A 14,498-nucleotide genomic window follows, 5' to 3' on the forward strand; every position below is an offset into this window, starting at 1 on the left:
ATCACCCTTGTAACAGCATAATGGTGTAACATTTTAATTATGTTGTTCCCTTAACATAAGAATTGATTTATTTATCTTGATAAATTCTCATAGTAAACTTTTGTGCCTTATATATAAGAATAATCTATATCTTTAGAAAATCTTTTAAATTTAATACTTTTGGTATTTTTTTTTCGGTCCCGTGTACTTTTTATCAAACGATTGTCATATCATACCTAACAATACCATCGTATACACTCGTTCATTTTGCCGTGCAGGATGTATCAAGTTCGCAGTCACGTCCGGTCAGAGTGGGAACGTTAAATCCGATGCTTCATTTAAAGAAAGTGACACGCTCTTTGCACGTTAAGAACCCTTGCAATAACTCTTTGAGGGGTCCGTAGGTGGCCTGTTGTAAGGCAATATTTCTGTCCCTATCCAATATACATTCATTTTCCAGTGGCAGTCAAAATTTCCCCAACCATCATCCTGAATTGCCTCTATTATGACAAGACCTACCTATTGTATTTATTGTTACATGTAGCGTGTTCTCGTCCTGAAGATGCATGAAATAGTTGCCATTGGACGTTAATCAACCAACAATCAATAATTCAATATATCTGGAAAGAACATTGCTTATCAAATATTTTCACCATTGTTTTTTCTGAGCCACGTGTACTTTTACATAACGTTCATAATATCATACCTACCAATAGCTTTGTGTAAAATGTGTGTGTTTGTTCCTATAAATAAGAATTTAATAATGAACCTGGAGAAAATCTAATTAATCAAAACAAAAATGATTTTTCAATAATTAATTATTTGTTACACGAATTGTTACTATGGCAATGCGATATTTATCTGTATTTATTCTGCATCATTTTCAACATTTATCATCAAATTATCAACTATTTGAAAGACTATTACGGATTTACCTAACAAAGGATATTATTTGCAGCATCCTTTGAAATCATCAAACAACACGACGATTCAATTGTAAGTAAACAATATAAATATTACAATAATGATGTCCTTTGTTTTTTCTTTTCTTTTATGTTTACATTACAATAAAGGGAATGTGGTTCACATTGTTACAAAAATGTGTATGCTTTGTTTTCTGTTATTATCTTTTGTCGGTTTTAAACGGTCTTCAGAACTTATGTTTTTGTAATAGTATTGATTATACTGTATCTAAATAAGACTGTACATGTATGTCTTATGTCTAACAAACATTCAGACGATACGAACGTGAGTACAATTTATTCAACTATTTTCATATTACCGTCTTTTGACTCCGGATTATAAAACGTTACGATATGTAACCTTATATTTGGAAATACATAATAGTATCCGGTAAAAAAAGAGCAACCAATAAAGGTAAAATCAAACATATTATCGGTGCTACTAGTATTCAAGGACAAATTAACGGTTTTCCGAGGATTTTTTTTGCGTGTTTAAAACACACAGAACTGTGAACTCTCACTAAAAAAAATGAACTTGTGTAAGCTTCGTTTTACTACTTTAATATGCCCTCTTCACACACAAGGACTTTTAACGAGTACTTAATAATTACACTAACTCGCGAACCATTACGATCTTACGATCGATTTAAGGGAAATTTCAAACATAATCGATATCCAACCTATGTTTAGGGTCACCGCATTAATTTCAAGTATGTATGCGTTTATTATATTAATGATTTACGTTCTGAATATACATGGAGCTACACTCATTTATTAAATATAATACAAATGTATAGGTAAAAGGTAAAAAAAAAAGGGAACATGTTTTTTATATATACACATCCGTACGACGAGAAATTAAAACACTTATATCATTTACAAACGGATTAAACTCATTCATAACAGCTTGGTAATATTATCTGCGGTCACAATTTCGACTTTTTGAAATATATTAAGGCAACAGTAGTATACCGCTGTTCAAAAATCATACTAATAGATATTCGTTGATTCTCATGGTCTAAATCAATTGATAGTTGTTTTTTTTATATATATCGCGTGGGAAACCTCATGTTTCAGTTATTCAAAATTAGAAATCAGAAAGCATAAATTTTTATTTTCTAAGTATGAGTTTTGCAAAGTTTTAAAATACAAGATTAAACCTTAACAAGTCTATAATGGTTTAAAATTAGAAATAACCTATTATATGAATGTCAGAGACATACATGGAGCTCTAGACAATTAAATTTATATACAACAGAAGTAGCACAATAAAGCCAACAGTAACATACCGTTGTTCAAAACTCGTAAATCTATGGACAAAAAACAAAATCGGGGTAACAAACCAAAACTGAGGGAAATGCATTAAATATAAGAGGAGAACAACGACACAACATTAGATGTAACACACACAGAAACGGACAAAGCATTAGACAAAATCCTATGAGAATAACAAATATAACATCAAAACCAAATCCATGAATATGGGATAGAAAAGTACCGTGACACGTCTTATAGTAATGTGAATTCACATTAAAATATAAAAGAAAACAAACGATACAACGGAAACACAACGTAAAAATGTTACACACACAGAAACGAACTATGATATAACAATGGTCATTTTCCTGACTTGTGGCATGCCAAACCTCGCACTTTAATGGCAATGTTAAATATAACATTAAAATGACAACATAATATTACAGGACAACAATACAAATAAATAAGAGAACGTATTAGACAAAGAAACACATGAATAACAGATAACAAAAGGCATCAGGTTTAAAATTCAAAACGCCAAAAACACGCCTCGTCCACACAAGACTTACCAGTGATGCCCAGATATAAAAGTTCGAAAGTCAATTATAACATACTTATTGTTCAATACAAAAGATAAAAATATGAAAAAAACATTAGTAGTTGTCGTTTCTTAAGACTGATAGCCCAATAGCTATTGCCTGCATGCGTGACTTTTTATTTTAGTCCAATAGTGTAAGTTTTCTTTGTCATCAGTTCAATTTACACAGAAGCGCAGCTCTCTTGATATGCAATGAATAGGCCCAGTCTTTGTATATTTTTACAACAAAACAAAGTGAGATATTGGTACAGATGTTCCTGTAGTTACGTAGTCACGTGTGGTGTGCGATACTTACGGATGTGCACAACATTTACACGTTACTTACGAAACATAAGATTCATGGACAATCGTTTTGTTATTTCACGGATATTTCGGAGTGTTTGCGAGTTATGAGTTGTTAATTACGGATACCAGAAAATTAATCTTGCGGTTCGCTATGTTGTGTTCACTTGACAACATGTAAGGACTGGTAAGGAAAAGCCGTGTTTGTGAAGTCGGTATAATTAAATAACAAAATATATATTAACACACCAACTGATAAATTAATACATAATAAACTGATAAATAAATGCATTAGAGAAGTATAATGATTCATGATACGTTATTGATACTAATAATATACGGAATATAGATTTAAACTGGTTACATTGAATTATCTCTTCTATATTTTCGTAGCTCAAAATTGTACGAGTCTAAATGATGATGGACGTCTATAATATTAATACAGATATTGTCTCCATGTTTCATTTTAACAAGCACACTGTAAAATGAAAAAATAATTGTCCTCGCCTTTTTATTTAAACTACAGATTTGTTGCTGATATATAAATGGGTGATAAATATAGACCTTTATTGAAATAGTGGCGCCTTTCTGTTCTTTCTATTATTTCTTTTACAGTATACAAATTGTTTTGCTTATATTTGTTGATACAATATTATTGAAACAACACATACTCAGACAATTTAAGCAGGAGTATTATAATTGATGTAGTGTATGGCCCTTTTTTCCTTTACAGTAAAATGAAGTCAAAACATTTACTTAAATATAGCATAACCAAATACATCAAAAAACAAATAAGATTTTGTCTTTTTTTAGCTCCTTCTTTCTTTCTGTTTTTGTTTTGTTCTTTTTTTTTTGTTCCTTTACAACAACAAACCTTTAGACGATTCTAACATTGAGGGCAGACATTGGTGTAAAAACGTTTTTCTTTATTTGTTTACAGAACGGAAAATGGACGATCATGCTGCTATGAATGTAAGTTAAAATATTTAAGATGTGAATAGATTTATTTTATTGTGTTGTACCGTTTAATAAATCCTTTTAAATGATAATTGCACTTTGTCTTTTTTTGGAGCATTTAGTTGTATAAGAGGTAGTCCTTAAATGAACTCAAACCTATGTGCTCCCATGCTGAACTTTGAGCATTTTAAGATAAAACTTTGTATCTGCAGGTTGCATCATTTGTGTCTTCAAGACAGCATTATATCTCAAAAAAGTATCACTGACTTTGTTATTATACAGTTGTATCAGAGTGGAGTGGGGAAAAAGGGGTTGCATAACTTTGTCTAGTTTATTAATTTGCTTCTGATTCTTCTGTCTTTTGTTTCTTATTGTAATCTTTGAGTATCATTCTTTCAATTAGTTTAGCATCGAAACGTTGGAAAACCGTTTCTTTGTCCGAAAAAAGGTCTTGGTTTTGTTGTCGAGCATTTTATCGTGAAAAAAAGTAAGGATATACATGGAAATAAAAAAATGGGATATCCCCACACTACAAATGACAAACACATATGAGTGTACGTAATGATAACGCTCACAGTAGCTCGCAAATGTTATTTGACGAATGACAACACAGACTTATTTGACGCTTTTCAAAGATATGTAGAAAGTTGTGTACGGTATACATATTACGTCATCAGGCAGGATCGCATTTTTACAGGACGTCACAATAGGAAATTCAAAGAAAGTCAGAATTAAATTTCGACTAATCATTTGCTTAGAACAGATATTTCACTTGCGAGGAGAAATATTTTTTCCACACCGCTCAAGAAATGTGCAAAGCACAAAGTTAAGAGAAACGGGCATATACTCCGTATATGCCGATCAACATAATCAATAGTCTTTATTAAACTTGATTGCCTTTTCGTTGTATTTCTTAGTAAGCTAAATTATCTCAGCTTACGAGTTCAAAAAGATAAAATATAGTAAGCATACTGCATCTTCTTATATGTATTGCAGCCTGATATTTCTTTTATTTACACACAGATGTCGTTAAATGGAATTGGATGCCCTGTTTGTATCATGCTTTTCAATCATACGTGATTATAATTTTAAATAATTAAATTATAATTGTGCAATGACAACGATAATTATATTGGTGTTAATTATAAACACCTTTTTTGCACTTCATTTCTGTGTAGCTTTGATTATTTTTTTTGAGGGGGTGACTATTTCTACGTTTTCATTATGAAACACAATAACATGTTATAGAAATTGAACATGCTTGTAAAGCTAGTTTAGTTAATATAAAATATATTTAACGAGAGTCTAAAGAATATCAACAAAAAATTAAACAAAAATTAAAGACTTAATTATAATTGGATGTTAGTAAATAAGGAATACAAAATAATGGGGAGTAAAAATATACGTAATAGAATAACATAGGCAAATGATAAAGAAAACTTGACCGTTATACAAATACCGAAAAAAGCATAATGAAGGACCTCCGGTTTGACCCTCATACAAAATAAAAACGTGCATTAATGTCTTAGGTAAAAAAAAAAAAACTATATATACACGTTCTCAAATAACCAAATAAGAGTTGATTATCAATGACAGCTATCTAATAAAGATCAAATGAAGTAATTCAAAGCAAATGTAAGCAATTCAAAGAACATGTGTTGTACCTCATATCACATGACGCATACGGTAATCCATTAAACTACTAAGTTTGCAGGTATAGGAAAATTATATAGCATATACTTAGAATAAATAAACTCATCATAGATACCAGGACTAAATTTAGTATATACACCAGACGCGCGTTTCGTCTAAATACGACTCATCAGTGACGCTCGAATAAAAAAAAGTTAAAAATGCCAAATAAAGTACGAAGTTGAAGAGCATTGAGGACTAAAATTCCTAAACGTTTTGCCAAATACAGCTAAGGTAATCTATGCCTGAGGTAGAAACGCCTTAGTATTTAAAAAAATTAACTATCGTTTTTACAGAATGATAGAAGCATTAAATGCACATAAATTCCATATTTTCCTAAATGGTCATTAGCGGGATGATATGAACAATTATCACATTCTTCCGACTGTTATCGGATGGAAAATCGACGTTTTATAAAGTTTTTATGAAGATATAAAATTTTGACTTTTCAAACAGTTTGCATTATGTTTTGTTGTTGTTTTCTTTTTTTTTTTTTTTGTCGTCAATATAAAAATATATTTTACTGTTGCTTTTTCGTCTGTTGATGCATATGATAAAAAGAAATCCCACCGAATGTTTAACATTTGGTGTCCGTAAGTTTTTCTCTTTTTAAAAACCAACTTGAGAATCACTTAAAAAGATCATATTAACATAAGAAGAAGTATGAGTATAAATGAGACAACTTTCCAGTTTATTAACATTTTCTCTATTATCGAGGCTTAAACGATGATAACACAACATTTGACATATAAGATGTATGATGAGCCCTCGGTTAATATAATCTCTCGAGCCTTCGGCTCTTACGCTGATATTAAAACTTGGACTGATAAAACATCTGATATGAAAGATTACATGTTATAATCTGATAATATCAACTAGGCGAAACCACGGTGACCCATACGCCGTTTTGAATCACCTCGGTTTGATCTGGTCTTACAGTGTAGCATACAAGGCTTTATGAGAACTACAATTAATCAAAAATACTTAGTCACATTTTACTTGTAATTCTCTACCCTTTAGTAAATCTTTGCTGAACGACTACTAATTATATCGGTACAGTTTTTTTGTGGTATCCTCATGTCTTGTTTTAGTACTGATGGCCTTTGGGAACTTATATTAAAACTAGATCTTAAAATCATTCCTTTTTTAAAGTTAAAAATAGTGATATAATAAGTAAAGGACGTTCTTTAACAATATATTCATTAAGAAAAAGTAAGCATTTGATGTCAAGACGATCTCGATAATAAAAATTATTGACGAAATGGTGTCTTCATTGAAAATTATACAATTTTAGACAAGCTGATTTATAAAACAGTGTATGTTTTTAAGGGACGTGAAATGAAATGTGTATTTGTTATAAAAGTGTACCAAAAAGCAGAAAATATTTTTCATTTTTGCATAATTTGTCATTTTCTTTCTAACACAAAACTATCTTAAAAGTTATTGATGATTTTTATATCATTTAATGTTCTACTTAACATTTTTAAAATTTGAAGTCTTACTAAGCTCATATTCTTCAAATTTATTCTATGAAGTTGATTTCATAGAAATACAGGTTTTACTTTTCGATTTATATTCAAGTTATTTTTATTTTTATGCAAAATTGGTATACAGTAACTGTACTTATTATGATTATTCCAATAGGAGAGACTAACTTTTTCAATGTCACACGAAGGTGTGAATATGTTCTAAAATTATCCTAAGCTACGCCTCGGGCAATACATCTTCCTAAAACATGACCAAGTAGTAATTAACCTTTACCTTTTTGTATCTGAATCTTAAATATTGTTCTAATATGTCTTCAAAATTAAAGTTTTTATTTATTAAATTATAATTTATTGACGTTACTCACGATATTAGGTCTATCTTTCATTTGACAATTTCTTGATGCATAATTAGGACAAAAACAAATCAATTCTACGTATTATCAAATAAATACTTGTCTTGGTTCATCAGTTTAATCGATATTAAATAAAACCTAATTTTAATATATTTAATTTTATGTATTATTACATAATTAAGCGATAAATCCCGTGTTCATAATGTAATTTTTGCCGTGTAAGACGTAACAACAATAACTAAACATACAAATATAAACGAAAAAAAATCAAAAACTACTGAATGGATTACGATGAAATTCAAACAGGTGGGAAATAATATCATCATATGCATGGTGTGAAACGGTTACGATAAATATCATGTCAGTTCGCATTCAAGTGGCCATTTTCGAAATTCCATACAGCTGTAAAATTTGAAAATTCGAGTATACAAAAATGAAAGCAAGCACATCGATATTACAATATTTTCAAGTCATAGAAAAGGTTCGCCACCTTTACATGCAAATATAATTTTATTGAATTTTACGAACACATATTTATTTCTAACATAGGTTCTCTCATTTTATATTTTTCAGTGTTTTCCGTGTTCCCTTTAAATGTTACAATAGAGCCATTGTTTTTGATTTTTCAGTACCATGCTAATTTAGAGTATTTTAAATTTGTGACAGACAAATGAACTATGAAAACAAATGTTACTACTGAAATGTGATTTTTTTTAAAGATTTGTTTAAACCTTCAATGTTAAGGAAACGCTAATTTTTTTTTGTCCATGTCTCCCCAAAATGTTACCACGTCCAAATTGAACATATTTTGCAAGGTACGTCAATGTAACGTATTATATATATATATATATATATATATAATGATAAATGACTGAATAAATAGTCAACGATCAATCTTACAGGGCGATGGATCATGTAATATGATTCTGTACACTACAAAATATAATATATAACAAGTCAAAAAGGGTACAACATCACCATTAAATAACTATAAAATATACAAATATTAGATATTTCGGATAACAGATATCCTTCTTCGGTAATTGCACAATGACAAATGAATCATGTCAATTCAAATTGAGACTCTATCAAAATCTTGATTTATACAATTTAAGCGAACGCTGGAACAATTTTAAAATTTCCAAACACACCGCAAAGACTACAGAAATATGCCAAAAATAAAAACAGTTATTTACGATGTGAAATGGCACAACTCTAGATTTCCAAAGGTTGTGACAGTTGAGATGTTATAACTGCATTGAGGGCAGTCCTCAAACAAAAAAATCAAAAATGTCCTAACCGATCAAGGATGGTATAAATTAGACAACGGTAGGGCAATTACAACAGAAACTACATATTTAAGCCTCCCAAACGAATATCAGTATAATACTGATTGAAAAAATAAGTATTGTATAATGAGGTAAAATAATTGAACGTGGCAACGTACTTATACATCATCCCGAATCAATGAAAACCTGTAATTTAAACTGTTATTTTAAAAATAATTTCGAACTGTAAAGCCAGTACTAAATCCGGCGTTGTTTGAAACAGGTAGTCACAGGAAAATGAGGGACTCGTTCTATGTTTTTTCATTTATACCCTCTGGGGAGACTGTCCGTAACTTTCTTATCCAAAATCTTTCCCGAGCGACTCTGTCGACCTTCGACCAACCCTCGTTGTGGTCTATGATCGTGATGGTAAGGTTTTTGAGATCAATGAAAAAACATAGAACGAGTCCCTCATTTTCCTGTGACTACCTGTTTCAAACAACGCCGGATTTAGTACTGGCTTTACAGTTCGAAATTATTTTTAAAATAACAGTTTAAATTACAGGTTTTCATTGATTCGGGATGATGTATAAGTACGTTGCCACGTTCAATTATTTTACCTCATTATACAATACTTATTTTTTCAATCAGTATTATACTGATATTCGTTTGGGAGGCTTAAATATGTAGTTTCTGTTGTAATTGCCCTACCGTTGTCTAATTTATACCATCCTTGATCGGTTAGGACATTTTTGATTTTTTTGTTTGAGGACTGCCCTCAATGCAGTTATAACATCTCAACTGTCACAACCTTTGGAAATCTAGAGTTGTGCCATTTCACATCGTAAATAACTGTTTTTATTTTTGGCATATTTCTGTAGTCTTTGCGGTGTGTTTGGAAATTTTAAAATTGTTCCAGCGTTCGCTTAAATTGTATAAATCAAGATTTTGATAGAGTCTCAATTTGAATTGACATGATTCATTTGTCATTGTGCAATTACCGAAGAAGGATATCTGTTATCCGAAATATCTAATATTTGTGTATTTTATAGTTATTTAATGGTGATGTTGTACCCTTTTTGACTTGTTATATATATATATATATATATATATATATATATATATATATATATATATATAAGTACGTCTGAGTCAGTGACAACCCTACAACAGATGTATCCATCGGATCGCCATCAATGATGGTGATACATGGCTGTGTACATAATGTATATACAACTCGTCTAAACATCAACCCAACAATGTTAGATCTGTAAATTTGCTTTCGCAAATTTTTGGTTCTTCCCTCGCCGGGATTCGAACCCATGCTACTGTGATATCGTGACACCAAATCGCCTGCACTGCAGCCGTCCCGCTAGACCACACGACCACCTGGGCAGGCGATTTGGTGTCACGATATCACAGTAGCATAGGTTCGAATCCCGGCGAGAGAAGAACCAAAAATTTCCGAAAGCAAATTTACAGATCTAACATTGTTGGGTTGATGTTTAGACGAGTTGTATATATATATATATATATATATATATATATAATTTTCCATAGACTAAAAGTTTAGCATTTTTGTGTCTTAAGCATTTGAAACGTTCTTTTTAATGATATATATTTGGAGAGAGTTTTCAAAAATCTATTCTAAAATATAGTAAATCAACAAGAAATTTGACTTCCATCAAAGTGTAGTAAAACCATCTGCTGATCTTAAAGGCGTCGAAGTTTTTGATAAATGATAAATTTTCTATAATACCGAACCTTTAGACTCTGGGACCTATAGCAAAAGATATGTTTCCGCTAGTACGAATATTTGTTGCATACACTTACAGTTATTTCCACGCATCCGACAAACTGACGCATGTGAAAAATACTCATCCTATTTCAAGCACTGTAGATAACTTTTTAATCTTAATCAAATGAGCAATTTCAAACTACCGTTTTCTTTCAAAAAAGCTGAGGATGAAATTGAAATTATAGATAAAGCAAAAAGAGGAAACATATAGTAGCTGTTGCTGTTATTGACCAAAACGAAGATTGGTTTGCATTATAATCTTCTCGAAAGACACATATTTGGGATGTTGGTAGTACGGATAGAAAAACCCTAAAAATATTCGCTAATTGTAGTTCGAAAACTATAGCCAAAGGCTGGTTGATAACATTTATGCTCTTTCAGCACTAAACATCTGTGGTACTGGCTGTTTCTACGGGATATCATGATATATATCTATGTTTAGATACTTATGATGACGGAGTTTTGATCATCATCGAGGATATATGCATTTTGCAACACTTGACATGCTTGGGCAATGACAAATATCTGAAATATAAACTTTCAATAAGTTAAGACTATGAGGAAATAAATAAAATCGAGAATGGAAAGATTATTTGTCAAAAATATATAATCAGTCATGTTCACAGTCTATAATGTTTTTTAAATAAGTAGTCAAACATCAAAAAGCCATATATATTAAAAAATAGTGCAAAGCTTTAACGTTTTGTACAGAAGTCGGTTGAAATAAATAAAAATTACGTCGATTAACGTTACCATTACTAAACCGAACACTGTGCGTAACGTCATTATAAATGACTTTTAAAAACCATGTTATCATGTTAACGATGCACTAATAAATCAAGTTTCACAACTAGTCGTTTAAATATTATTATATACAAATATAACATAGCAAGTGTCTCTCACTGATCATTATCCATAATTTACAAAATTAGACGTATTCCAACTTATTTCCTTAATATATCTATAATACTAAAATAACGAGGTCAAATTTGTCCGCCGTCATGGGGTTAAATCGGCAAATCAAAGAATTCAATTTTATATATAGCCAATATAGGACAATGCTGTTGATTAAAAATTACACGACTCCAGACCCTTTTGTTTCCACATAATTAAGGTTGCCAATAACAGTTCCTGGTCGAATCCGATACCCATACCAATAGTATATTCGCCTGTTACCTATTACCTTATCTGTACGTTCCGCATCTGACAGGCGCACCACCAAACGGTGTATTTCGGATTTTGCTATATACACGGGTTATAATCACAGGGTTGACACTACTAAATTCAATCATTGTCAAATTGATTCTTATTGTATTATTTTAATCCGTAAGACTTTCTAATATGACAATACGAATACTAAAATTATGGACTTAAAACAAGGCGTTTAGGTACAGTTTTCAATTTGTTAGCGGTCATGACGTAAAATAGCGAATCAAAGAATTCAACTTTATTTATAATTAATATAGGACAGTGCTGTTGATTAAACGATACTCCATTCCAGGGCCTGCTGTTTTCTAAATAATTAATATTACCAATAATTGATAAGTTCCAGGTTCCAGAAAGATTTTGAAAGCAGAGGAAATTGTGCGTCTTATAATCTGAATGACTCTATCATTACTTTAATTCAGTCACGAACCCGCGATATCACGGGTGTGTTCTAGTATTATATGTATGTGACCGACATGTATATCAAAATTAAACCTTATTCTGGGTACATAACTGTATCAAATAGAAAAGTCGAGATCAATCAATATCTGTTGTTCAAATGTAGACAAAACATGTATTTTCTATTTTCAGATTTCGTCTGGCAATTTCTCAGTGCATGGTACCGAAACACCACCAGCTGCAAGCATCGCCATCTCTATTTTAATGGCATTTTCTATTACAATCAACGCAGCATGTGCCATAGCATGCTTTAGAAAGATGAGGAGGGATTTTTACTGGCTTTCCGTTCTTTTACTTCTATTAAGTGATGCTTTTATGGCATTGTCGTATATGTGGTTTGGTCTCTCTGAATTATTTCAACCTTTAAATCAACTAGTCAGCATGTGTTTGTTTCAGATGTTTGCATTCTCCTTCGGATCTTTGACGCAGTACATCATACTATTTTTTATTAGTTTACAAAGGTTATTCACAATTAAATCATACAATTTTGGGACCAATAAGATCTTTAAAGAGTATAGATATCTACTCCTGGTAGGCACTGTATGTTTTTTGTTTTTGTATTCTCTTGCAGTAACTCTATTCACGCCATTTAAAAAATCAATAACTATGTGTTCATCAAATGAGATGTATGGACATAACTTTGTAATCTACTTCTCCTTTATTTTCGGACCAGGAACACTTTTGATGTTTACTGTTATTTCGATAACAGTTATCACGGGAATTCGTATCTGGAAAATATTCTTTTCAAGTCATGTGCACCCAGTTAATATCAGAAGAAAACAGACATGTAGCAGTCATGATAAAGAGGCCGAATTCTCAAGCGAGATCATGCCCAATCAAGGAACAAGATGCCCGCAAGATAATTATGTAGGAAATGACGTCATTGAAAACATAACCAACATGCAAACGAACGACTATAAAGAGAATAATGGTGTAGTTATGAGTTCTAAACGCAAACGCAAAGTGTATTCAATATCGTCTGAACCACTAACACGATTTAAAAGAATGTCTTTAGCCTGGAAATCTGACCAACATCTCGATAGAAAGGCATGGGAAATCCGGGCATTTTCAACATGTGTTATACTAGTTATGACGTCAATTATTTTCACTGGTCCGTTTGTTGCCACCTTTTGGGTAGAAATATTGACAAGTACAGTTGTAAAAAGGAAAACACAAGTAGTTTTGTTTATCTTACACATGTTAAACGTTGTTGTAGACCCCTTTATTTATGCATGGAGAATACCAGAAATCAAAGCCCAATTAAAGCAATGTTTGAAAAGTAGGAAAAGGAATTCGAAGAAAGTTCTTGAAAGTTAAGTCCCGAAGAATGAAGAAAAAAATTCTACAGGCTTAATAAATAATTCAAATCTTGTTCATTACTGACAAAGTAATAGATTGTTATAGCATATTTTAGCTTCCTTACATGTCAGTAATTGCATCATTTGTTTTCATAATGAGAAATAGAAATCAATCATATTTAACAAAACTTAAATCTGATTTCAATCATTTGCTATTATGTTTGTGTAATAATGTATGTGTACAATGTTGTGTTGAAAGAATTTTTGCTATAATGTATCAATATGGTTTGTACAATAAACTTTTCATATATATACCAGTATTGCAGTTCGCACGTTTGGTCTACAATTATGCTCATCAGTTACGCTCGAAAAAATAAGGTTTAAAAGCCAAAAAAAATTACAAAGTAGAAGGGCATTAAGAACATACCATACCTAAAGGTTTTATTCAAATCTGCTACGACAAACTTTTTTTTGTCTCTTTGACACAATCCCCATGTCCATTTTCAATTTAAACATAATTGTCAGACATACTGGTAAATTCTCTGGCTTTATATTGGTGATAATAGTTTTGTGTTTTCCCCTTATGATCCACATCAACAAATTAATACGACAACCACTGAAAATTAGGATTCTAACTTAGGACAGATGCCTAAATGTATAAGAGAAAACATAAAAATAAAGACGCTGCTGATTGACAATATAATTTCCTGTGATAAAAACAACCCAGTTATTTTGACTGATATAATTTCTAATTTTCGAAATTAGGTTACTAAACGAGTGGTCTTGTCATACCTCTTCCGTTAGATTGAAGGAAGCAAATACCTACCTTCATAAAAAATACAATTTTAAAACACATACTCAAGTTTATTTTCATAAGTTCATCACACACATCACAAAGTAAC

The 14,498-nt window shown here is 31.2% G+C and overlaps 1 long non-coding RNA gene across 1 annotated transcript; it reads left to right on the top strand.

The window, feature by feature from the left end:
- The first annotated feature begins 889 nt into the window (after positions 1–889).
- Positions 890–13,816, top strand: LOC143058995 (uncharacterized). The gene is made up of 3 exons (XR_012973325.1): positions 890–975; positions 4,019–4,050; positions 12,431–13,816. It is a non-coding gene; the product is annotated as an uncharacterized LOC143058995 (long non-coding RNA).
- The last annotated feature ends 682 nt before the right edge of the window (positions 13,817–14,498 follow it).

The sequence above is a fragment of the Mytilus galloprovincialis genome, chromosome 14 (genome assembly GCF_965363235.1).
Source record: "Mytilus galloprovincialis chromosome 14, xbMytGall1.hap1.1, whole genome shotgun sequence".
In the NCBI taxonomy this organism is placed as follows: Eukaryota; Metazoa; Mollusca; class Bivalvia; order Mytilida; family Mytilidae; genus Mytilus; species Mytilus galloprovincialis.